At 37.3% G+C, this 27,657-nt stretch overlaps 1 pseudogene; it reads right to left on the minus strand.

The window, feature by feature from the left end:
• Positions 1-3,534: 3,534 nt before the first annotated feature.
• On the minus strand, positions 3,535-3,640 carry LOC114700926 (annotated as a pseudogene).
• Between the last annotated feature and the right edge of the window lie 24,017 nt (positions 3,641-27,657).

The following is a 27,657-nucleotide window of genomic DNA, read 5'->3' on the forward strand; positions in this document are numbered from 1 at the left end:
AAGTCTTACTCTCTGGGAAGAACAAAGCAAAACAACAACAACAACAAAGGAAAACAACAACTCAAAATGGAGTCCTTAGTGTAAGACCTGAAACTTTGAAACTGTTAGTTTCTGAAAAATATTTCAAAACTACGGTCAATAATTCTAAGAACTGACAAATGAGATTGCATGGTTGCAAAGTTTCTGCATAGCACAGAAAAAAACAATAAGCATAGTGGTGAGAGCCTACAGAGAAGAGAAAATCTTCAACTATGGTTTTGAAGGAATTAATATTTAGATTTTCTAGCAAATTCAATTAAAGACTGAAAGAACAAAATTTCAGTTTTCAAATGAGCAAATTGAGCACATAGTTCTCAAAAACAAGCACAAATGACCAATAAATATAAGAAAAAATATGTTCAATATCCTTAGTTATGAAGGAAATGCAAATTAAAACTAAGATTCCATATCACCACAAAAAGAATGGCTGTCATCAAGAAAATATAATAAATGTTGGTTAAGATGTGGAAAAAGAGAAACCTTCATACACTCCTGGCAGAAATGGAAATTGTCACAGCCACTATGGCAATCAGTATGTATTTTCCTAAAACACCAACACAAGCCAGCAAACAAACAAACAAAAAACAAAAAACAAAAACAAAACAAAAAACCTTAGCAGAACTATAATATAATTCAACTACCAATCCTGGTTATATACTCTAGTTAGTCTCTAAGTCAGCTAGAATGCCGGTCATATGCATAAGAATTGGCCAAGCATTTATAACTAATATTAAGCCTCTTTGTGGTTATTTGGGAGCAGCAGATGGCAGGACACAGAAACCTCTGCCTACAAGTGAATGAGGAATTCAACATGCTACAGAAATACTTGCATGTTCAGGTTTGTTCACAGCATTCAAGCAAAGGGATCAGGCTAGATTGCCACTAAGAAGAATAGATAAAGGATACACACACACACACACACACACACACACACACACACACACACACACACACACACAGTGGAACCTTAGTCAGCCCCAAGGAAGAGAAGAATGAAATTATGTCATTTGCAGGAAAGAGATGCAACTGAATATGCAATTTATACATTTGGCTTTGGGGTCACCCAGAATATATCCTGAAAAACATCACGAAGAGACTTGTGTAACTGTTCCTGTATTAAAACAAGACAGAAAAATGTCTACCCAATGATCTTGTAGGTTTGTCTCAAGAGCCTCCCACTGAGGAGGCTGAAACCTGGTTTCTCTCAGCCGAGTAGGAAAAGGTATGGACAAAGAGAGGTAACTCAGGCAAGAATGTTCAGTTTGCAAATAGAACTGAGAAGAAAGAATGAAGTCCAGGCTTTCATTGTCCTTGCTATTTCAGTACAAACACCAGACATTGTCAGATGAGGACACAGGAATCTTATCCTGATAAAAACTTTATTCTCTGGAAATACATGTGTTGTGTATCATGGGGACCACCACCAACTTTTCAGATACCACAAATATATAAATATATGTAATTATAAGTAAATATATAATAAATACAACAGAACTACAATCTGACAACAGCATTAGATTAGAGCTAGAGGCCCAGGGTTCAGGGCCCTAGTGCTCAGAATACACTCATTGCCAGTGACAAACACTGAGGCCCAGGGCTCAGGGCCCCAGTGCTTGGAATACATTCATTGTCAACACTGAGGCGCGACTGTAAAAAGCACCCTCATTTTATTTTCAAATAAACCTTTCTTTAAAAAAAAAGTATTTAGTAAGCATTTTCTCTATGACATTGTTTGGTAGAGGACAGCTAAGAGCATTAAATGACTAGAGATCTCAGAAAGCCTCTGTTGGAGGGCCATTCCCTAGACATAACCCTGTGCACAACGTGACTGTTTACTCATTTTGAAAGGGGAAAAATATACTCAAAAGGTTACATTTCTCTAACAGACTTCACATCAAATTCCTGGTTTTCGTGTGTTGATTTTGCATTCTGATGATTATTTCTGAAATTATTTTATCAGTAATCAGGATGAAGATAGGTGATATCCATGCTTCTGGTTCTGGAGGGTATGGGACTCAGCAGCTCCACAGAAATTACTTAGAGCTACCCGAAGGTCTGCACTCTGTATTTTCTATACCTCCAAAGAAGATAAAACTTAATAAGCCTTCATTATGAATATTTAACAATTTGCCTCTTTACCAAATCAATTCTCTTCATTCACTAATGTGTCATCTCTACTGCATGTATTGAGTCTCTCCACCCATTATGAGATGCTTACCCTGGTCTTGACACAGAAGTAGAATATGTTAGTCAACATTGTGAAGAAAATAAATGGGGAACAAAGAATGTGACACAGACCATACAGAAATTTGGCTTTCTCAAATTAATCATGGTTCACAGCTGATGAAATATGACAGTGACTGATTGTCCACATGAGATACAATCTGGGAACTTCAGCACCCTGGGAAATGCTCAGTTTTGCTCAACAACTACTAAGTTCATACATGTTATGATGCTACTCAGAGGTGTGCTTGATATACTCCGAGTTTCTGGGGCAAAGCCTGAATCACAAGGCATCTCAGAAATCATGAATTATCTGGTTCCCTAATATGAGACAATTCATCAACATGTATTGTGTAACAAGTTCATTTCCCAGGTATACGATGAAGGTTAATTCACTTGTGGTGCATTTTGCAGATAGATGACTGTGATACCTCAGATTCCTAGAAGCTTTATTTATAAGCTTCATGTATAAATAAGTAGTCTGTTTCAGTGAAATGCAATAATGTATGCATGCCCTTCACTGGCTCAAAGCTGTAGGACATATTCCATTATTTTAGAGGTAGCTTCCATGTGACTATCTAGTCACTCAAAAGCTGATACAAATCCTTGCCAGGTTACTTCTTGTAAATGGTAAGGACCTTTACAAAGCTCAGCATATTTCTCTGTTCCACACATGATAAAACATAAGTCTTTTCATAACACAGATCTTTAGAACCAGCACAACTTAAAAACAAAAATAGACCAGGATAGCAAGACAGAAGCAGTACAATTATTATTAAAGTGTCATTTTGAGCTGTAAAGAGTTCTCATAAGCTTCAGGACAGTGACTAACAATGTTCTCACACAGTCATGAATCCGTTTGTCAGATGTCACACTGGGTATATCACGTGACCATTTATGAACTAGAGGGACTGACTATGGCATCTTCATTTTCTTTCATGCTATTTCTAAACATCATAACTATCTGAAAGATGGATTGTTGTCTAATTCTGATCACTATGCCTCCTAAAATAGATTGATGCACTAAAAATCTCTATAAGATTTTTAATTTTACTTATCTTTAAAGGTACACTTATTACCAATCACAATAGCAATAATTAGTCCCTCAAAGTTAAAGAAATGAAAACAATTGACCTTTTGTCAATAAGGAAATCATGGGCTAGCAATAATTAGTAATGCAAGCAAAAGCAACCAACATAGAAGATGGTAACACTGTCTGCTATTTCTCTGATTGTTGTTTTGCCAATGCCATCACAAGATAAGAATGCTGATGAGATAACACTGAAATCTGAAATTACCGTGTCTATCTGTTTTCAATTAGCAATAATCGTGCCTCGGATAAACCTCATTGGCTATGATACTGCCACTGCGCAAAGCTACCGTGTCTCTGAATTCACTATTTTTACCAAGTTAAGACTTGGTAATATTCAACTCCAAATTCTTTTCAGATGCATTGTTTTATATTTTGTAATATATTAATATAGTAAGGTATGTGCATATTTTATGAATGAATTGAGGATTATACATTCAAAATCTAAGTGGTCAAAGGCATATTCAAATACAGACAATACATACTTTTTCATATTTGCAATAGATTTTTGAATGCATAGTTGACTACAAAGAATTGCTGAGCTTCTTAATGTCTGTGGAGAAGGGCTCTAGGATATTTTTTTGTATTAGTTTATTTCTAACTTCAGTAATTATGAAATTTTCTCTTATTCAACTAGGAAACCAAAGATGCAGTAGAAACAATTATGTGAGCCATAGTTACCTTGAAGAAAAGATCTTATTAATCTAGTAACATAAGATCAAAGGCTCCATTTTAAGACAGAAGTGTTACACTTCTTTTAAAATCAACCCCCCCCAAATACAACCAAGTATTAAAATCAGTACTGTTAGTGTGGATGTGGGCTAGTGCAGTTGAGGTATGGAGTAAGGAAGGTAGCAGAGTGGGGGCATATTGGAGCCAACCACTGGATCCTCCTCATTACTGGAAGTGTTATGTGCTTAAATGACATGAACTGAAGGTGAGCAGGAGCTGTAGCTACTATCTCCTAGGCTCTTTCTATGTGCTAAAGCTAGCGTTACCCCCATGTCAATGAAGAAATTGTTGCTAATCGAGGAAACTTGGGGTTATGATGTGAGACAGATCCACAGGTCACCAAGCTGAGAGCTCTGAGATTGAAATGTATATTGGATGTGCCCTATCAGATGTTGAAGAATTTGGTCTGATGTATTTGACTGGGTACCTCCAGAATGTGGCCTACGCACAACATAAAGGTGTATTTATTTGCTGTCTAGTTTTGACAAAAGGTCAATTGTTTTCATTTCTTTAACTTTCAGGGACTAATACTAATTATTGCTATTGTGACTGGTAATAGGTGGACCTTTAAAGATAAGTAGAACTTTACAGAAAACTAATGTAGTTCTGAGTTCTGCCTTCATAATAAGCTACTGCAAAATTAAGCCCTCTTTTCAAATCACGATGATCATACTATTGAAACAAACTATAAAGATTATTCTGAAAACATGTTTGCATATAATATTATAGACATATTCTATACACATAGATAAATTCACAGAGGAATGAAAATATACACATAAACATATACAAGCATTTTGTAAAACGATTACGGAATGCTTTGTTAAGTTCAAGGAATTGTAAGGTTTTGCTCTATTTGCCAGTTAGCCTGTCAAATAGAATTCTACCAGAAGACCCAGAATTCCTTGTTTAGTCACAAAAGATGTTTTCTTACTCATAGCAGCCCCACCAGTTTTTTCACCTACTCCTGAGTCCTAGTTCCTATGAGACAATGCTATTATTCCAGCAGATGTATCAGGCCATGTTCTCAAAGAGGAACACAGGGGTTCCAGAAACCCAGGTTTTAAAATGTGTCTCTCTTAACCTCAAAGCTAGACACTTTTATTCATTGTGGGTAATAATCAAACCTGCCCTGTGCTCTAGAAGGAGACCGTCAATACCAAGGCTACTAATTAAACATCTCTAAAGCATTACTCCAGAACAAAGGGAGTCACTGTTTCTGTTCCTGTGACACGCAGAAATGGAAGAGACTTGTCTCCCAACGATGCTAGAAAATGTATTCCCAGCACATGGACTGAGGAGGGTGCATAGCAGTGTTCATCAGAATCATCTGGCCTTTAATTCTCCAAAGGCAAAACAGAATACTGAGGCATGTCTAACGTATGGACATTTCCACATCACCTTTCCTGGAAAGCACATGTTTCCTATTTTGAGGTCACCCTGACACACTCCCTCCTGGAGAGCATCAGGGCTGGGCTTGCTTTCTGGGAACTGTGCTGCCAACTGACTCTGAGCCTTGCAGAAAGCTGAGTAATGGAGCATTAAATGCCAACAATCTGGCTATCACAAGGTCTTAATCTCTTTAAGCCTCACAGGGATCAAGGCAAACATCAAAATAAGCACACCAAATGTGACTTCAGATGATTCTTTAGGCAGGAAAAGCCTAAAACACTGGTGAGAGCATGTGAAGCTCAGAATTATTTGTATTATGAGCTTCATATTAAGATATCTTCCTCTCAGGCAGCAGTGCAGGAGAATCATTGCCAGACTTCTCATCAGGCTGCCATGTACTCACTCAGGGCATGGGCAAACAAGGATGCCAGATGCAAACAGAGTCCCAGAGCACACATGTGATGAGCTTACCCAGAATCTCAGACATGGTGAGCTATAGCCGAGGAGGATTTAGTTTCATCTACATGGGGGCTTTGTGAATTTTTTTAATGGAGTATTACTTTGCCTTCTGTAGTATGGTGTGGGTTGGATGCTGCAGGACATATTTTTTTTTAAATTGTATGCCTCCTCTGAATATGGCTGAGAATATAGTGGAGAAAGCATAACTTCTCAACTGTCCAGTATTTGAATCTTGATTCTTTGAATCAACTTATTGCTTTGATGTCTTCTTTCTAAGTTTTGTCTGCAAGTATGAATAATTATCTATATCCTATACCATTATGGGGACATTTAAAAAAGCATATTTAAAAGAGTTCAGAGTGTAGCATACAGAAGAAACTTAAGATAGCTTGTGGAGTGGCTGATGCCCATGTTCTGCTTTGTGCTTGAGTTTTGGCTGATAGCTCTGTGCAGCTGTGGATCTTTGTGTCACAGACTAGTCACGACAAACTAATACTCAGGTGGCCCATTTCAGATTAGCAACAGTAGTTTTCCAGAGCTGCTTCCTCTCTAAAATGGTGCGCTTCTCTTCTAGCTTTGTGTTTATATTCTAATCTTCTATATGGTGAGCTGCAGGAAGCAGGCATTTGAGAGGAGCTACACCAGCCCCCTAGGTAGGAGACACACAGAGAAAGAAGTGTTGATGAGCCCAGTGTGAGACATGTACCCCATCAGCTGCAAACGTGTGTGTGTGTGTGTGTGTGTGTGTGTGTGTGTGTGTGTGTGTGTTGTGTGATTAACAGGAGGGCTTTAATGTGGGTATAATTACCATATGCCTGTGGAGGCACTAATGTTTCTAACCCACATTATCTGCCCACATTTACATCATAAACTAAACAGCGCTAAGTAATGTGGTTTATTTCATCAGCACAGGCCCTTCTTTTCCTTGCCAACACAGCCAGTTCTGGCTCTTTTCTGGGTACACAGATTTTGTGAACTCTTTTTGTGAGAAAATTGGTTTTGCTTATATAATTACTATTTCTTGCATTTTACTTCAAATCTGCATATGGGAAAAATATGTATAGATACAGCTTATTGGACATGTTTCCTAAAAATGCATTAACAAGACACACATGATGAAAATGTGTCATTGTGGGTTTGTTTGGAACAGGGTTCAGATTAACATTAAACACACACAACCTTACATATAGTGTGGGACATGACAACAGTCTATTATTTTTCTGAAAGTCATGACATTTGATTCATTTTGCCTGCTTACTAATGTAAAATGTTTGAAAAATAAATGAGAAACGCATCCATTTTCCAATGTGTCAATAATTATTTCTGTATCTGTTTATCTTGTTTATTGTCCAAGCTATTGACCCTCATTTCACTAGAATTGATATAGATATATCTCAATAGAAGAAAGTTTCTCTATTTGTCTTTTTTGGAGGGGAGGGGGTTCCTCAAGACAGGGTTTCTCTGGCTGTCCTGGAACTCACTTTGTAGACTAGGCTGGCCTAGAACTCAGAGATCCACCTGCCTTTGCCTCCCAAGTGCTGGGATTAAGGGTATATACCACCACAGCCCTGCATTTCTCTGTTTCTTAACAATACACAATCAGTTCCACATAGATTCCAGTGCTTGTTCCTGTTTACGCTCAAAACTTGAGTGAATGGGTAAATGAAGTCACTTGCAGAGCAGTGGCAGATATTCCATTTGTTCCCGTCATTCCTGCGCTGTACAGTTTGTGACACGTTGTGGCTGATACTCTGTAGTCTCCTGCAGTGTTTGCTGTTTCTGCTGTGACTGAGTCATCACAATATCCTAACATCACTTGTCTTATCTTTTGAATTTCTTTATGGGTTTCATTTGCACTCATTTTCCCCATCATCTCTTCTTGTGTTTCTCTTTTTATTTCTCTTCTTTTTTTTCCCTGTGTTTATTCTTACTTTGATTATTTTCTTTATCTTTCTTCAATTACTCATGACTTCTTCCAGGAAAATGAAACACAGTTGATGAGTATACAGTATTCTATATTTATATTTTACTGACAAACTACATGTTGTGATCATCTGTCACTTTACATTATACATTTGCATTTGTGTTAAAGATATTTATAATATCTATAATATCCCAAGTTTTAAAATGTCAACTCAACAAATAATGGACCAAGTCTTATCTATGGCAATTAAAACAAATAAGTAGGAAAGTTGGACATTTGTGTTGTTTGTTTTTAATTTTCCAAGAGAAGATCTCAAAAAGAAAACTTCATTTCAGTGGCAAATCAACCAGTAATACTTCCTTTCACCTGAAGTGTTAACCTCTCTAAGGCCCAAAGACATGAAGAAATATTCTTGATCCTAAGGGTGACTATTTAACATGAATGTTGAACTACTTGCTGTTAAGGAGAAGTTGCCCACTTTCAGATGCCATTTTTTTCTAAACATAGACCCAGACTAATTTATTACTATTATTAATAGTTTTACTTTTTAACGTAAAAACACAAATATTACCTACAGCACTGACACTAAGTTAAACTACATAGAAAGGTTTGCAACCAGTACTACATGAGCATATATTTCATAAACATCTTTAAATGTTTTATTTGGATGCAGTGTTCTGATTCACAGATAATAGTTCCTTCTAGAGTCTTATAGGAGCATCCCTAAGGCCAAACCTCCTTAAAAATTAGTTCAGCATAGTTAAAACTTATAAAGATTTTTGAAGTTAGACAGATTATAAAAATGACAGTGGTGATAAGACGTTAGATTGGAAATTTCAGGCCTTGCTTCTCCCATAAAAGCATGTAGATAACAATATAGGGACTAGTATGCCTTTGCACCCAAGTCAACATAAAAACAGGAGACATTCACCGTATCCTTAGGATATTAAAGCAAACTTGTAGTCAGAGGAGAGAAACTGAGATATCCTACTAGCATCCATGTAACTGACTCATCACGAAGAGGGTCTCTTAACCCCATCCAAGACTTTAAATGCCTGCATCTCTGACTGACATGTAATTGTAAACTCCAGAGAGCTCAGATTTCAGTGTACAGAGATTTTCTCTATGCTCCGATCTGTGTGCTTTCAAGTTCCTGACTGCAGAAACTATGAGAGATAATAAATGTATTAACACAAGCCATTAGTAATACTGGGTTAGTATTATAGAGTGAATCATGTTGAAATTCTAACCCCAGTATCTCAGAGCATGGCGTTGTGTTCTTCAGAGATGCCGTTTTTTGTCAAAACATTATACACAGAGAGAGGCTGTGAATTTCCTGACCATTCCTTAATAGACATGGTCATTATTATCCTTACTTATTAGCAGAAATTTTTAGGTGAACTATTGTAAGATAACAAGGTTACTATGGAAAAATTGCTAGGAAGCATTAATACTGGAATGCATTACTTGGTGAAAATCAGCAAAAAGCTCATAAAAGACATTTCTATGGAGTACCTTGTAAGATAGTAGGAACAGTTAATGACTTAGAGATGGATGATTCTTTAAACACATGTAATAGTGTCTAGATGACAGGCTGGATAAACAATCTATTATCTTGCTGGTCACAATGACTCATGCCCATGATTCCCATGGCTGAGGCACAATGATCTCAACTTCTAAGCCATCTTGGACTACATAGAGAGACTTTGTCTAAATGGTAAATACAGAACAACAAAAATAGAAGAAAAGTCACCATTTACTCCGGGCCTAGGATATAACAGCTTGTGATACCAGCTAAATAAAGGATGGTCCTCAACCAGAGAGTGGATAACACCAGTCTGGGAACTGCTCCAAAGTAACAGATATGGTCTCCAGCACCAAGTATACTATATACAGTAACCAGACAGTTGCCTGTCCTGTAGAAGAAAGGTACAATTCCAGACAAGGGAGCAATAGCAGAAAGAGGAGACGACTGACCTAATTTTTAAAAACATTCTGACATGGGAATCAAAGCCAGGGCCTTGCACATGCCAGCAACAGCCCCACTGCTGAGCTACAGAGTCAGTCCTAAGGCTTCCTTTATAGGAGCACTCATGCCATTTATGGAGTCTGCACCCTCATAGTCTCATCACCTTCCATAAACCTCACTTCCAAGTATGCCACTTTAGGGTTAGCTTCCAGCATTTGAATTTTGAAGAGACATATGCTATCTATAACTGCATATAATAGGCATAATATGTTAACAAAACAAGTTAAAAATCAGATTTAGAGTACTTTATGATTCTTACACCAATTTAACAAAATTTGTTAAGTGAAAGTGTACAGAAATAACCCATGTGTATGAGGTGACTATTTTAAAATCCTGTAAAATGAGTTTGTGGCTTAGTAAAACATTATCTATGCAGTTCTTTTTAGCTTTAAAATGTACCAATTCCTTTAAATATGGTTTGGTAGATGTTCAGTCCCATTTCATACCAATATTTGTAAAAACAACTGTCTTAGCTTGATGGGCTTCAGAGATGCACTCAATAAATAGGCTCACACTTATAATTTAAAGATACTAAAGTCCCTCTTCTTTTTTCTATTCATTAGATTTTTTTTCTACTTCTGATGATTTCTAAGGATCACTATAAGTCATGGGTACTATCATCATTATCATTTTCTGAATGTGTTCTAAATCCAGAAGAAAGGCATCATCAAAAACATAATAGTTTAACAAATCATCTTCAGACATTAATTAATTGCTTTACTGGATTAATATTATTGATGATATTTTGTCAATATTGACAAATATATTTCTTATTATTCTATCATTGACAATACATTTCTTAAAAAGAAATGCTGTTCCTAATTCACCCTTTACTTTGGGGGATGAAGAAGTAATCTAATTAAAATTGGAAACTACTTGTCCTAGTTTGCCCTTGTGTTGCTGTGCTAAAATCCTGACCAAACGAAGCTTGTGGATGAAAGGATTTATTTAGTTGGCAATTTGCACTCCATCATCAAGAAAACCACGGTAAGAACTCAACACAGGAACCTGGAAGCAGGAACTGAATCAGAAGTCATTGAGGAAAGCTGTTTATTGGCTCTCTCTCTCTCTCCATGGTTTACTCACATTATTTCCTTATACAATCCAGGACCAGTATCCAAGGATGGTACTGTACACAGTGGGGCTGGGCCCTTCCACATCAATCATTAACCAAGAAAATGTCACACTGGCATGCCCATAGGTTAATTTAATAGAGTCAACTTCTCAATTGTTTGAGGGATTATACAAGCGAATGTTTTAGGAATAGTACATACACTTTTTGAAATTATCAAACACATAACTTTCAAAGTTTATTTTTCTTTGTGTCTCAAACATCATAAAAATTTGTAAAAATCTATGAACTGGATGATTACTTAAGGTAGCTATAATCTTGTATTTACTACTTGAAACTTGGTATGATTTGGAAAATTAAAATTCTAATATTCTCAGAATTAAGTGAAAACTTAAAGTTAAGATGCTTTGATAGATGACCTAAAGGTTTGTCAGAGGGGTGTGAACCTAAGGTAGAATTATATTATGAAAACATTGTAAGTTCTAAATATTTATTATTTGGTTTATACTAAGTACACATGTGTTATTCTGAGTTTATAGTTTCCTTTCTTCTGACTCAAAGATATTCATGCTATGCTCTTCCCTTTTTAAGCCTCCTTTATTTTTTCACTTTTTATTAGTTTCTTGAGGTTGCCATACAATGTGTTCTGATAATATTCAACCCCTCCTAATTGCTTCTAATTCGATAACTCCTTCACTATCCACCAAAATTTGTTTCTTTTTGTCCTAATTATCAAGCCCAGTTTATGATACCCATATATCCAGAACTTTTGTCCTTTTACTGGAGCATAGTTGACTTACCAGAGCCCACACTCTGAGAAAACACTTTCTCTCCATGCATCGATGACAATAGCCCTCGCTTTGGTGTGATGCTTCATGCCCTCCTTTGATCTTCCTGTGTGGATTTGGTCTGGCTTGGGCCTGGTTAGGTCTTATGCATATTGTCATAACTACTGTGAGTTCTGTGTTCAGTTGCCCTTCTGTGTCTGGAAGATACTGCTTCCTTATAGTCATCCACCACCTCTGGCTCTTACATTCTTTCTGTCCCCTCTTCTGCAGTTATCTCTGAGTCATGGGAGGCAGGGATGTGATAAGGATGTCTCATTTAGGGCTGAGAATTCTGTGGTCTCTTATTTCACACCTTGACCAGTTCTGGGTTTCTGCACTGATCATCACTGTCTTAGAGTCTCTACTCCTGTGAAGAGACACCATGATCACATCAACCCTTAAAGGAAAAACATTTAATTGTGGTGGCTTACATTTTTAGAGGTTTAATCCATTATCATGGTGCAACATTGTGGCATGCAGCAGACATGGTGCTGGAGAAGTCCCTACATATTGACCCTCAGACAACAGGAATTGAACTAAAACACCTGGTGTAGCTTGAACATAGGAGACCTCAAAGTCTACCCCAAAATGACATACTTCCTCCAGCAAGGTCATACCTACTCCAACAAAGCCATATCTCCTAATAGTGCCACTCCCTTTGAGCTTATTGGGGCCAATAACATTAAAACTACTATAATAATTTATAGCAAATAGAAACTTCTCTGATGAGAGTTGAGAGATGTATCAATCTGTGGTATGATAAGTCATTAGAAATTGGTATAAAGGCTTGAAGAGTAATAATTTAACAGGAAGGGTTAAATTGGGATTAGGTTGGGAGGACAGGGCAAAGGAAGGAATATGGGAAAGGGTAATCAACACTAAATATCTTCTTTAAATTATATATATATATATTATATATATATATATATATATATATAGAGAGAGAGAGAGAGAGAGAGAGAGAGAGAGTTAAAATGGAATTTCCCTATAACTAGTTGATAATAACAAATAAAAAACCCAGTGCCAGAAAAAGGTTATCTCTTTTAGAGTTGTTATCCAGTGAGATCTCATAGACACCTAATCACTAAAGAATATTGCCAATACTATTGGCTACCCTTCAGTACTCAACTTGGGTCATAAATATGGAGATAGCAAGCTGGCCTTGACCTAGAAGTTTCATCTCTACTGGCTAGGTTTTATAGTGTTGGAAGGTTCTATGCATGCTATTGGAGGAAAAGGTAATCATCAATTTTATCAGCTGTGCATTCAAGAACTACAATAAATATTGGCCTGACAAGGTATGACTGCTGTTGTAACAGTGGCACCAACATTATGGGAGTAACAAACTCCTTTTGCTTTATGTGGATTTAAGTCACACTTCACAATATGAAACTCATATCTTGCTCCATTGTTCAGTCAAGAACTTGTGATTAGCCAGGTCCAAGGCCTTAGGAAAGAACCTACTATTATTTATTCTGCTAAGTGGATCTAATATTAAAGTGACTCTCATTACTTTTATGAACTTCTTAATTCTGACCTTTGGATTACCAGTGGGTACATGGATATATGTTATATGCATGCATTTTATATACATATATAATATATTGAGTGATTTTATGTGTCTATAAGTTTAAAATGATGAGTTTTTGAAAGGGATAGCTTTTAATCTGTCAAAATATTTACATTTATTATTTTATTTCAAGTTCTACTAAGTATATGAAACTTCATTTCTTGCTACAGAAATGATCTTCTGCACATTTATTTTAAGTTTTAACACATTGTTTGGTGGAGATTGTAATCCAGTATTCTGAATTTTAACTATGGCAGAAGCTTTAAACAACTCAGTTTAGTTGTAGAAAGTTGAAGCATGTTATGTACTGAATAGTACACCTTAAGAAGTTGATTCTCTCAGCAATGGCTACACTTTACTCTGCTAAATGTCACACTTAGACTACATAATTGGAAGTGAAAAAGACTGACTCTGGAAAGAACAGACACAAATTAAACAGAACGTACTGATTTTTGATGTAACAGATGGCCACATGATAGAACTGTTTTTATTTATAGGAAATGAAGCCAAAGAACTTTATTTGACAGAATTACCTTTAAATGGTCCAACTATTAGATGGATAAAGGTTTGACAATCTAAAGCAAATATTACTCATCATTTGGAATATGGCTATCCTAGCTCATAGGGTTATGTTTAAAATTTATGACATGTTTTATTCTCTAATCAACGAATTCTGGGTTTATACATCTAGAAAAAAAGAGGTGGTTAAATCATTCATATTCTGTAACCTCAAAAATCCAAGTCAATTAATTACTGACATGTTTTCCCATCTCTTTCACAAACAAAATTATAAAAAGTCAATTGCTCTTCTAAGTGATGTATCTTGTGTCTGTGCTTTAATCTTTCCAGGTTTCACACACATTGTTCTGCTTTATAACATTATTCTCCAATTTCTAGACTTTGCAGCACTTTCTGGGCAAAGCAGAGTATGAGCTGGGAAAGGCTGGAAAGCTGTTCAACTATAACAACTGCCTTAAAAACTTCAAACTACAAAGAGTAACTAAGGCACCCACACTCCCATTTAAGAATCAAGAGCTATTTTGCACATTTTAATACTTAAAACCAGAGACAATTGTCAGTCCAGTTTAGAGCTTTGTGGTTAAGCCTATCTGGTAAGTTGCTCCTATGACATAATCTGGGTTTGTCACCCAGCTGCATGAGCTTTGAGGAGTTCACTGTGGAGCATGCCAGTGCCTCACAGATAGAAAACTAAGAATGCATTAGAGAGTGTTAGTATCATGGTAGCTGCATATAAAAATGGCTAACACGAGTCTCTTACAGTAAAAGGTGCTAATTTAACATTATAGACATTTTATTTGCTTTTAATTAACTATAAACGTTATAGTTAATTAAACATATGGTTTTATATAACTATAAAAATTTTGTACTGTTTCTTCTCATTTGTAGATTGTTTTTGGATGCATGTAGTAGGGCAGTTTAGAAACTAATGTAACCTTTTAGACACACAGCTCCAACTGACACAACAGTTAAAGTAATGTAAATTGATGGAGTGGTGTAATTAGTGAGGCCTAAATGTAATATGCTTTGTGTGAGCATGAGTAACATATTGCCATGACAGTGTACTTGGAGCTCAGCTACCAGTATGTTCAAGAATAATAAAATCCTTGTAATAGCACTATAAGACATATTATCTTATTGCCTCATATAAATAAAGAAACTTGGACAATCTGAAAATAGCAAATAGTGAATATAGGATCTGCAGCCAGGCAGCCCGACTCCCAAGCCCAATCTCCAACCCCAGGCTCTATTCCAATACTATACTATAAGAAAAGGACTGTTACTGAATGAGGGGGAAAGGAAGATAACAGATACAGGGTGGTCTAATATTAGCCTGTTTAGTAATTTAGGAAATAATCTCTAGAGTGTATATTATAGAAAATGTTGAGAGAAGAAAGGACCTTTCTCCAACAAAAAGAAAAAGACAGGGGTATATGTAAAAAAACAAGCTGTAGTTTGGGTGACACATACATGAAGATCTTGTTGATTTTATTTTCTCAGGTCATGTTCTGAGACTGGATGTAAGTAAAAGATGAACAGGCAGTTTTTATGTAAATGAGCGGAGAAGAAATGTTATATCTTGATAACTCTCATCTCCGAAGGAGAAGACAAAACAAGCCTGCCATTGGAGGTAAACATGAACTTGAAGTTTGTGCCTATGGATTTAGAATAAAATGCATCTGAGTCACTGTGGTCTCTCTCAAGCTACACATCCATTTACAGAGAAGGAGGTGGATTGGCTGTTTCCAGAGAATTGGTAAGGCAGTCAGCACTATGGAGGGAGAGATGAGATCAAGAGCTGTGGGTCCTTACAGGTGATGGATTGCTTATAGCAGGTGACCATTGAGTCTACTCTGAACAAAAATATAGACAACATAGGGTGGCCAATGCACTGTGGGAAAATGATAGGACAAGTGGCTGTAGGACAAGGGACTAAGCAAATAACTGTGGGACAAGCTGTGATCAGTGAATGGGAAATTAGAATGAATGACTTTTTTTTTTTGTTTTGTTTTGTTTTTCGAGACAGGGTTTCTCTGAGTAGTTTTGCGCCTTTCCTGGAGCTCACTTGGTAGCCCAGGCTGGCCTTGAACTCACAGCGATCCGCCTGGCTCTGCCTCCCGAGTGCTGGGATTAAAGGCGTGCGCCACCACCACTCGGCCAGAATGAACGACTTTTAATGGAAGCAGTTTAGAGTTATGATCTAGACTTTGGTCACTAGAGATGAACCTGGGGTAAAATGAAGAGAAGGACAAGGGTCTTAGAGTAACCAGATGCTGGAAGGACACAGTTAATGGGGAATCACAGGACACAGGGACATGGTGTGTCTCACTAAGACTCATGTTCATGATTCATGGCAAGGAGGTACACAACCCTCTGAAAGCTTTCATACAGCCAACTCAAAAAAAATGTTATTGTAACATAATGGTTTTATTAAACATGTGGACACCTTTATTTCACAGAAAATGTAATATCAGCTCTTCCTTTCTTCTTCCCTGTGAGGTTATTGCTCCAGAACCTCATCTAACAAAAACCCACTCCAGCCTCAGAAGGAAAGGAAAATTTTGAAAGTGAAGCCACAGACTCAAAGTGGGAAACAAAACTCAGTAGAATGTGATGGGATCCTTGACTGTCTCTCTGCCCACAGGTCCTAGTATTGTTCATCTTTTCATCAGCAAGCATTTTTTATTAACATTTTCTCCTTTATTTTACATACTGATCACATTTTTCCCTCTCCACTCCCACGTACCTTCTTCCCCCTCCACCCAAACTCCTCCTCCATCTCCAATCAGAAAGGGGCAGGCCTGCCATGGCCTTGAACATAGCTTGCCACGTCAAGTTGAGGTAAGACCAAGCTCCTCCCCCTGTATAAAAGCTGGGCAAGGTAATCCAGCATGGGGAGCAGGTTCCCAAAGGTCATCTAACTGCTAGGGACAGGTCCTGATCTCACTGCTAGGAGCCTTACAAACAGACCAAGCTACACAACTGTTACACACAGTGGGCCTAGGTCAGTCCCATGCAGGCTCCCTAACTGTTGGCCCAGAGTCCATGAGCTCCCACAAGCTCAGGTCAGCTGTCTCTGTGGGTTCCTCTGTCATGACCTTGATGCCCCTGGCTCATACAATTCCTCCTGCCTTTCTTCAGGAGGACTGCCAGAGCTTGGCCCAGTGCTTGGCTGTAGATCTCTTGTCTGCTTTCATCAGTTACTGGATAAAGGCTTTTAAGGATGGAAGCCCCTAAGCATGAAGCATTTCTACTCTACCCTGGTAGTGTTCCTCTTTCAATTCCATCCACCCTGGTATCATAACTACCTTGTTTGGTAATTCTGTTAAGGAATTCCACTCTGGTTTCTTCTTTCTGTTATGAAATCCCACCCTGGTTTACTTCTTTACTAATTTACTACATGCTTTTGAACTTACAAATAGCAAACCATGAAACAGAAGAGCAGTAACTTGCAACAGGACATCAGTTGAAACCTTCTATATGTACCCTACTTACTAGAAGTCACCAGTTAAACATACACAGCTGGAGGCAACAAATTATGAGAGTAGATCCAGCTGGAAATACCTTGGGTGTAGTGAGATCTGATTACTAGGTATCTATGGTATAAAATGATTATTATGTCATCCACAATAAAATAAATTGAACAATTAGCCTTTTGTTACTCAGAAGATCCACTACATGCTTGAATGAAGCTATAGGTATATGCTACATCTGGTTTGAAGATCCAGAAATTCAACCCTTGAAATCTTAAACAAACTTTAATCAAATTCAGCACCTGCTTTGGGGCCATGGTGAAGCCATTTGATGGGACAATGTTATTCCCACCAAGGTGGCTGGTTTACCCATTCCTAGGTTGTGATAGATGTTTTTCTTGCTGAAGTGAGGACTACTTATTAGATTTGCAAAGCATCATATATGTATTGACTATTTCTAGAATATATGTGGTAAACATATTCATTAACAAATTAAGAAAATTTAAAGGCTACCAAGATCTTTTTGTCATTTTTGTCAACCCATGGGTGAACATCCATGGATGCTTCTGCCATAGCATATACTCTGTAAACAGTGTTGATCAGAGCCTTCTATGCATGTCCAATTATTCCACAATAGTGACTTGTGAAATGTCAGCATTCTCTGTTTAGAACACTTTCTATGTCAGAGTAGAGAAACCAGCTAAGATATGGTACATGGCACAATGTGCTGACATGATGTGTTTTTTTGTCAATTTTACAAAGGTAGGATTCTCTGGGAATGGGGATCCTCAACTAAGAAAATGCCTCCACAAGATTGGAGATATATGTAGCCCAACCAAGACCATAAATTATGCTAGGAGTGGGATATATACACCTGATAATGTTATTTTGGGGAGGGAATATTGGAGGACTTTGGAACTTTGGACTGGAAGAGCTATTGTGTACTTAGAGCTAAATGGACTGTTCTGGGGGATCTTAGAAGATAAGAATTCAGAGAAGAAAGCAGATGATGGGACCCTAGCTTGTGAAGTTCTGGAGGGAAGCAAAGACCCCATGATGGATGTTTATACTATTTTAAATTTAGAATCTATGCTTTATGGTTAGCTGGGACTAAGAATCAGCTGTACTTTACAAGACACCATAATCATTGACATGAAATCTCCTGGGAGTACTTTCTCAAGATCAGTACCTAGAGAGGCCAAGGCTGGTGCCTGATCTTGGAAATGTGTAAGAATCTCCAGGGTGCTACTGGTTTTGGGAGCATGGGAAGTTGTAGGCATGAAAAGGTCATTAAAAGAAGCAGAGTCATGGCAACCATGTGACATGGTTGGAGTCCTTGAAGAGTGGCCAAAGTAGGCCACTGGTGAGGGTGCAGCCTCAGGTGCAGTGGATACCACAGGATACTAGAGATGCCAGGGCCGTGGGATGACTGCTGCAGAGCAGCGGAGCCAGAAAGGTGGAAACACCCAAACCCTTTGGAGTTCAGAAGCTTGTAAGTGAATCCCACACGTTAGACACCAAGTGACTTACTTGTTGGAGTTCAGGTTTGCTTTGATTTAATGGCTCTTAACTTGCCTCTGCCTCCTGAGTGCTGAGATAAAAGGCATTCACCACTCTACCTGCTGGCCCTTGCTAGAAAGTTCCAGTCTGTTTGGCTTCCTAGATTGCACCACTGTAACTTTCTTTCTTTTAGACATATTGTGTGTGTGTGTGTGTGTGTGTGTGTGTGTGAGAGAGAGAGAGAGAGAGAGAGAGAGAGAGAGAGAGAGAGAGAGAGAGAGAGAGAGAGAGAGAGAGAGAGAATGCCAGAGTTCTTGGGAGAAAGTCAGAAGATAACTTCCAGCTGACAGGCAAGCTTCCAGGTGATTCTCCCATGTCTACTTCCATCTTGCCTTTAAGAGCGCCGGGATTACAGATGTGTGCTACCACGTCCAATTTCTTCATGAGTTCTGCAGATCGAATTCAGGTCATCAAGCTTGTGCAGCAAGCACTTATGGCCCCTGGATCATCTCCCTTCTCTAGCCAACTCTATTTAGGAACCTCATAACTCAATCCTAGAATCAACGGTCCATACTATCCTCTATATTATCAGTAAAAGTAGACTTATGGCTGTGTTTTTGTTTGGAAAGAAAAAAATTTAGGGCTCTTCCTTCAATATATCACTGGTAGTGGCATTTATCCTGAGGAAATGCCAGTCTTAACTGGTTAACGGGCAGCATTGCTCTCCAGGAGGCTGCCTTGTACAGATGCTGCATTTGCAACATTATCTTAACAGGATAACACGACTTTGAGTTACTGATTGTTATGATTTCTTACAGTTAAGGAAACTAAGGTTTAAAGAAACTAAAGGGTCTTTTTGAGGAAGATTATCCAGATTTCCAGATGTGCTATTTCCAAAAAGCACTTGAGAGCCACTACTCCAGATAGTGTGACTTCTCTAAGAAAAGAGCTGCTGACACTCCTGCACTTAATTCCAGAGAAACCACATTGATAGACAAGGGTCCATGCTGTACATGGCATTGTTAATCATTTTATTTTTAATAGTTCTAATACCACCATTTGAGGATAATGAAGTTGACAGTCTGTTTAAATTATACATGGTCAATATTATTTTAAGAAGACAGTTACAAAATATAGCTGCAAATTCTTGGGCATTCCTCACTTCAAGAGGTAGGAGCGGTATTATTCTTGATTCTCGACTCTCATTAATAGCTGGTCAAATGCAGCTAGATTAATATATTATTTCCTCATTGTGTCTGGAACAACCCTCCAGAATCTTGGTGGCTTAAAACAACACAAATTCATTAGCTTTAAAGTTAAGAGTTCCATTTAGTTTTCCCAGGCTAACCTCTGGGAAGACTGAGGGAAGAACCAGAATCCTTTTGTCTTGTAGCTGCTTCTTTATTCCTTATCTTGTAGTCCCTTCCACTTTGTCCGAAGTGTGTTACTCTGACCTCTGCTTTTGTCACATTTTCTTCTACTGTCCTTGACCTCTTGCCTCTTTCTTATTAGAACCTTTGTGATTACACTAGTACCCATGTAAATAATTCCAAACAATCTCACCATGCCAAGAGCCTTATTTAATCATGCCTGCAGGTTTTTCTTTACAATATTAAAGAGATATATTCATAGATTGTATGGCTTGAGGGTACCATTAGCCAGACTAGCTGAGTTGGAAAAAATTATACAGTTTCACAAGCTCTTGTTGATTTTCCTATGTATGACTATTTAAATAACAACAACAACAAAAAAAAAAACAAACAAAAAAACTACTTTAGTATGTTACAGATAACAGCTCACCTGAGCTCTGAGTTGACTGCCAGGACCAATTATGTCTGTGAGAAAGCTGCTTCAGATATCTGTCCTGGCAGCTTCAATCAGCCCACATCTGACTACCCCTGCATGTTGTCAGAGGGATTAAATGAAATGGTATAAGTAATATGCTTTGAACACAGTACAACTTTTCATGCTAGTTCACAGAAGGAACACAGATTTACTTACTCTTTAGAACTCTGTGAGTTCTACTGCTATGCTTGTGAAGAAGCCCATACTAGCTCACAAGAAGAGATCACAGCAGGAAGTCATATGTAAATGTTTTAGCTGACATCCCAGCTGTAATTTCAGTGGACAGTTAGCACTGGCCACTCAACATGGGAGGGAAGGCCCTTCCATGTGATTTTAGCCATCAGGTTACACCCTAGCCTTTATATTCTCCTAGTGAAGCCCCAGAGTTAGTGGAGCAGGAGCTAGGCAGCCCTCCTAGGTCCTGTCTAAATTACTGTTCAGAGAATCCAAGGACCTCACAAAATGCTTATCTTATTACACTAAGTTTGGAGGTAATTTTGTACCTAGCAGTAGCTATTATTCATAGAAAAATCTTAGTAGGTATTTCCATGCATATGAAAATAATAAAAAATCACTGGGGAATGAAGTATTTTTTTGCTGCAAATACAATGCTTCATTCAGTTTGTTATTGAATGCTGTCATTTTTAAAATGCAATGTTTAATATTGAAAGCTCTGAAATTCAGGGTGTAATATATGCATTGAAGTTAATACTTTATGAACACTATTTGTGTGCAAGAACAAGTATATCAACTAGACTTAATGGCAGTCAGTCTAAATATATTGGGAACACACAACTTATTTGTTTCTACTTAACATGTTTTATACCAACAAATCAAATTTTCCTCAACAAAAGTTGTATTCCTTATAAATACCACCATTGACATTTTAAAAAATTGAGTGATTTAGGACTGAACATTCCAAATATTAGCATTTTTATTTCTTTTTGATGTGCCCACACTAAAATTTGTTTCTCATAAATATTATAGCATGAAAAGCGATATTTCCCTCCATATTTCCTTTTGATCTTTGATCTTTGCAAAGAGATGTGGAAACCCAAGACTTGCCTTTCATGGTCTTTTCTTTGAATCTCACAGACCACTTTCAAACATCACCAAAAAGCTTTACAAAAGCTGTTTACTTCCAGACATGAGTATTAACTTGAAGCCAATAGCACTAATATGTGAAAATAGTATATTAATGATAGTGGTATGTATTGCAAAGGTCAGTTTCTCTGTGCATTGTGAGAAAGTCAGCGGTAATGATAATAGTCTATATTGTGTTTTAATGCTCAGTATTAAATCCATGACATAATAGGGATACACTTTTAAAAATATCCATTATTATCATCACAATGTGTGTGGGCGTGTACACATATATACATATGTGCCACAAGGATAACTGTAAAGTCAGTCCTCCTTTTGCATTTATGTGGGTTCTGGGGATCAAACTTAGGCTTTCAGAATTGTGTGGCAAGTACTGTACCCACTGAGCCATCCTATCAGCCCAAAAGATACACTTTTAAAACAAATGCTAATAATAATTATGGTTTAGTTATTCTGAATGCAGGTTATGGTGTGTGCTCCATAACATGGACAAAAAAAATCAGGCATCATTTAATATTTCTTTGTTGATAATTGTCTGGGTGAGTGAAAAATCACAACATGTATACAGAGCAAGGGGAAATCCAAGTTAGAAAAGCTGTCAGGGAAAAACCAAGTACGTCTCATGATTTTTACATACAAATATCTTATTGTACACAATTCTTAAGCCAGTAAAACACTTGTTTGTAGTATTTAGACTCATTCACACCCATCAGTGTTGAAAGGAGAAGAGAGTGCTTTAAGACCACCACTGAGTGAATACCAACCAACGCTGCCTTTATTGTTAAAAACATAGAAACTAAAATATCACCAACAAAGAACATGGGTATAGGCAGGAAAAAGTCTCTGAGCATTTTGGACTTCGTTATTTTATTAGTTAAATACAATGCTAATTAGAAAAGAATTTTTTTTAACTAACCTGAAAACTTTTTGATGACTAATGGTAACTGTCTTGCTGGGCTGGGTGGTGCACACTTTTATCCCCCACCCCAGAGGCAGAGGCAGGTGGAGTTCTGTGAGTTCAAGACCAGCATGGTCTCCATACAGAATTCCAGGCCACAAGGGCTACCTAGTGAGACCTAGTGAGACCTCAAAAAAGGAAGGAAGGAAGGAAGGAGGGAGGGAGGGAGGGAGGGAGGGAGGAAGGAAAGAAGGAGGGAAAGAAGGAAAGAAGGAGGAGAGGAAGAAAAACAATTGCAAAATAATAACTGTCTTTTCATTTTTGAAATGCATCAATATATATAATGTATAATATATGTATATATATAATGTATAATATATGTGTATATATATATATATATATATATACATAAACCATGAAGTTATACCACTGTCGATTCACCTTGCACTGTAGAACAAACTGTTATGAACTTGACGGTTCAGATTGAACATCTGAGATCTGGGGACAGCACAGGCAGGTTCTGGTGAGGCTCCCCTTCCCTTGCTGTGTCTTTTTAAAAAGACAGAAGTAGTGTCATGGGTCCGCATTCCTTATGGTTAATCTAAACCTAATCACCTTCCAAGAACCCATCTTCAAATATATCACATTAAAGGTTAAGGCTTTACCATGTGGGTTTGAGGAGACATACAGAGATTCAGTCTGTAACCATAATGTATTAGCCTTCTAAAATGAGTCAACAAATAGTCCATCCAGCTAAGATTCTGTTTTCCTTTAACCTCTTGTCTCACTAGTCATTTCAACAGAGCATCTTTTATGAATTAATTATAAATGACACATGTGTGTCAGAGCTAAGCTGAAAAACCCACCCGGTTACTGCAGAAGAACAACAGAGTTGTATTGGGGATATTGTTAATTACTCTCACAGTTAATTAACAAAGAGTATAGGACAACTAGATATTTAGCAAAGTCCTTTTTGTTAAGCACAGATACCTTCACTTCACTTTCCAAATGAGTAATTACATATCTTGTTTGTTTTTTTAAGTTAAAAAAAAAGCACTTTAAAATGTTCCGAGTACAGAAGAACACATTAGACTGCACATCCCACCCAATATATTAATGTCTGTCAATTAATGTCTGTAATACAACAATGCTAATGATGGGTAACACTCAAAGGAGACCTTGTATTAGCAAGTATATTATCGAGTATGCATGTGTGTTATCTCTGGAATGAAATATTATAGCAACCTAGACTTCTGCTAGTAAACAGATCTTGGTTTTGTTTTTTGATGGCTTAGCCATAATATAAACAGATTTATGTTTTGCCAAGTTGTACAGATGGAGGTAACCTGGTGGATAATTAAATTCTATAGGAATTGGTCTAGGTAAGAAATTGTAGGATCCTGAACTAACGCTACAATGATTCCAGAGGGATAAAAGTCTGTCATGGCAGGGAAGCATGGCAGGCATGGTGGCAGGAACAGGAAGCTGGGAGCTTACTTCTTGAACTACAAGCACAAAACAGAGAGAACAAAATAGAAAGGGTGAGTCTTTGAACTTTCCAAAGCCCACATCCAGTGACAACACTACAACAAGGCCACATGTCCTAATCCTCCCCAAATGGCATCACTAACTGAGGACCAAGTATTCAAATGCACATTCTCATACAAACCCACATCCTGCACAAGCTCAATACCACACAGTCTCACTCATTAGCTCAGGCTAATCTTGATTGGCCATTTATAGCAGATTATTCTCTAACACACCATCTTCCTGACTCTACCAACTAAGGGCTGGGATGACAGGTTTGTGCTGCCATACACAGTCAATTGGAATTCTGTAAGAACAATGAATGACAGAGGATGCCTGTGGTCCACACTTCGAGTACAGGTTTCTAGAGAGAATTCATCCATGATGCGTAGAACAGTGGTACTAGCTACTGTCCCTAACTTAGCTAAGTTTGAAGAAATCACATAAAGAAAAACTGCTCATTTAAAATATCTAATATTTTAATAAGATTTCAGCTACACATAAACATTAAGTTGAACAAAGAAATAAATCTTGAGCATTTTCGACCCTTGTTGTCTAATAGCCAAAACTCAAGGGTATAAATTTCTCCAGACGTCTAAACGCTAGGGACCTTTCCCCCACAATTGCTATCCTGAGTACATCCAAAGCTCTTGGAATGTGACTAACCATTAAGTTAGTAAGACAAAAAGGCAAGAGCAGATACAGAAGCTGATGTCAAGTGATTCCTGACAGTCGAACTTACAAACAGGCTGGCGTTACCTCTGACATAATGCCTTCCAGCAGCTGAACTGCACATACAGTTTTGTACTTTGGAAACAAGTGCTCTTCGGTGAAAGCTTCATCTATGAGCTTATCTTTGGGGGTCTTTTTAGCCTGGTAGCACATTATAGCCTTCTGTTGTTGATCATTTTCATGATGGAACAAGCTGATCTAAGGACATGTCCCCTTTTACCAGCAGAGGAACAATGTGCAGGCATTCATGGTCGGTCTCCAGAGATGCTGCAAGAACTGCAGCTGGATGTAGACAACCACATTGGGACAGCTCAAGACCCTGCCTCCTTGCTGCAGGGACACTAGAAGTCCTTTTTAATATTTTTTGCTATTTAGAATCTGAAATAGATTCAAAAACAAAAAGGACCCAATTCTATTCTTTTATTAAAGAACTGAGAACCCACTCATCATGTGTGTATGCATTTAAATATATTTGGTTTTTAAATCATGCATTGCCTTATGAACCATAACTGATGAAAAGTTGCAAATGAAAATGTAAATGTCTTTTAACTGTGAAATAAAAGTTGTTTGGTCATTTAAAACAGTTTGGATACATATACATTAATGATAATTTGGGGATACAAGTGTAGGTTCAATGAGAAATCTCTTACATTGTTTAACAACTATATTCTTCACCATTGGTTAATGAACTCAAGTACCTTTTCATAGACTTTGGCCCATTTTTATGTTTTTCGTGGAGAAATGCTTAGCCAAGCCATTTGCCTGTTTTAAAAGATGGACTGTTTTTAAAGTGACTTTTTTTTCTTGCTACTAGGGTACATGAGACATTTATTAACTCCTTATCAGACCTACAGTTTTCAAATATTTTCTACTTTCTAGCTTGTTTTTTCACATTCTGTGTTGTCTGTTTTCTATAGTTAACATTTGAAGGGATTTCTGTTATGTTTTTCTGTGTTGCCAGTGCTTTTAGTATCATAGCCAGAAATTAATTGTCAAGACCAATGTCATAGAGTCTGCTCTTCTAGTGGTTTTGTGGTTTTAAGTCTTAAATGGGAATTTACCACGCTCTGTGAAGTTTAGTTTATAGTATAAAAGTCTGACTCAGTTTTCTTTCATGCACAGCCATAGTTTTTCAACAATCACACTGATTTCCATAGTGGCTGTACATGTTTGGCCTCCCACCAGAAACAGATGAGTGTTTCCCCCTTACCCCACATCCTCGCCAGCATGATCTGTCATTGGTTTTATTGATCTTGACCATTCTGATTTGTGTAAGCTGAAGTCTCAAAGCAGTTTTGATTTGCATTTCCCTAATGAATGAAGTTGTTGAAAATTTCTTTGTTTCTCAGCCATTTGAGTTTCTTCTTTTGAGAATTCTCCGTTTAGATCTGTATCCTATTTTTTAAATTGGGTTATTTATTTTCTTGATATCTCCTTTTTTGAGTTCTTTATATATTTTGGATATTAGCCCTCTATTGGATGTGTAGTTGATAAATAAATAAATAAATAAATAAATAAATAAATAAATAAATAACTTTTCCCATTCTGTAGGTTCCCGCTTTGTCTGAATGAAGATGTTCTTTGAAATATGGAAGCTTTTCAGTTTCCTAAGGTCCTATTTATTAATTGTTGATCTTAGTGCCTGTGTTACCAGTGCTTTGTTCAGAAAGTCATTTCCTATGCCAATGAGTTCAAGGCTTTCCCCCATTTTCTCTTCTCTTGGGTTCAGTGTATCTGACCTTATGTTGAGGTCATTGATCCATCTGAGTTGAGTTTGGTGCAGGGTGATAGTATGGATTTATTTGTATTCTTCTAAATGTAGCTGTCCAGTTTGTATTGGAGATGCTATCTTTTTTCCAGTGTGCATTTCTGGCTTCTTTATCAAAAATCAATTGTCAATTGGTGTGTGGATTTATGTCTGTATTTTCAGTTCTATTCCATTGGGCAAAATGTCTGTTTTTGAACCAATAACATGCTATTGTTTTACAGTACAATCTTAGGTCTGAATGATGATACCTCTAGAAACCTACTGTTTGATTACTCAGGATTGTTTTAGCTATCTTGAGGTTTTTATGTTTCTATATGAAGCTTAAAAACATTCTTTCTAGTTCTGTGAAGAATTGTGAAGGAATTTTGATGGGAATTGCACTGAATATATACATTGCTTTGGTATAATGGAAATTTTTACTACATTTATCTTATAAATCCATGGGAATTAGAGATCTTTATATCTTTCTATTTTGTTGTTCAGTGTGTTGAAGTTTTTTTAATCATTCAAGTCTTTCACTTACTTGGTTAGAATTTCCTAAGATATTTTATGTTTTTGAGGCTTTTCTGAAAGGTTGTTTCCCTGATTTTTTTCTCAGTCTGTTTGCCATTTGTATACCTGAAGGCTACTGATTTTTGTGTCTTAATTTTGTATGCTGCTACTTTGCTTAAAGTGTTTATCAGCTGTAGGCATTTCCTGGTGAATTTTTAGGGTCATTTATGTATATAATCATACCATCTGTAAATGAAGATTCTTGTCTTCTTCCCTTTATATTTGTATTCCCTTGATCTCCTTAAATTGTTTTACTGTCTTAGCTAAGACTTCAAGTACTATATTGAGTAAGTGTGAAGAGAGTGGAAAACATTCACCTGTTCTTGATTTTTAGTAGAATTGCTTTGAGTTTCTCTCCATTTAAGTTAATGTTGGCTACAGG

The sequence above is a fragment of the Peromyscus leucopus genome, chromosome 3 (genome assembly GCF_004664715.2).
Source record: "Peromyscus leucopus breed LL Stock chromosome 3, UCI_PerLeu_2.1, whole genome shotgun sequence".
Lineage (NCBI taxonomy): Eukaryota > Metazoa > Chordata > Mammalia > Rodentia > Cricetidae > Peromyscus > Peromyscus leucopus.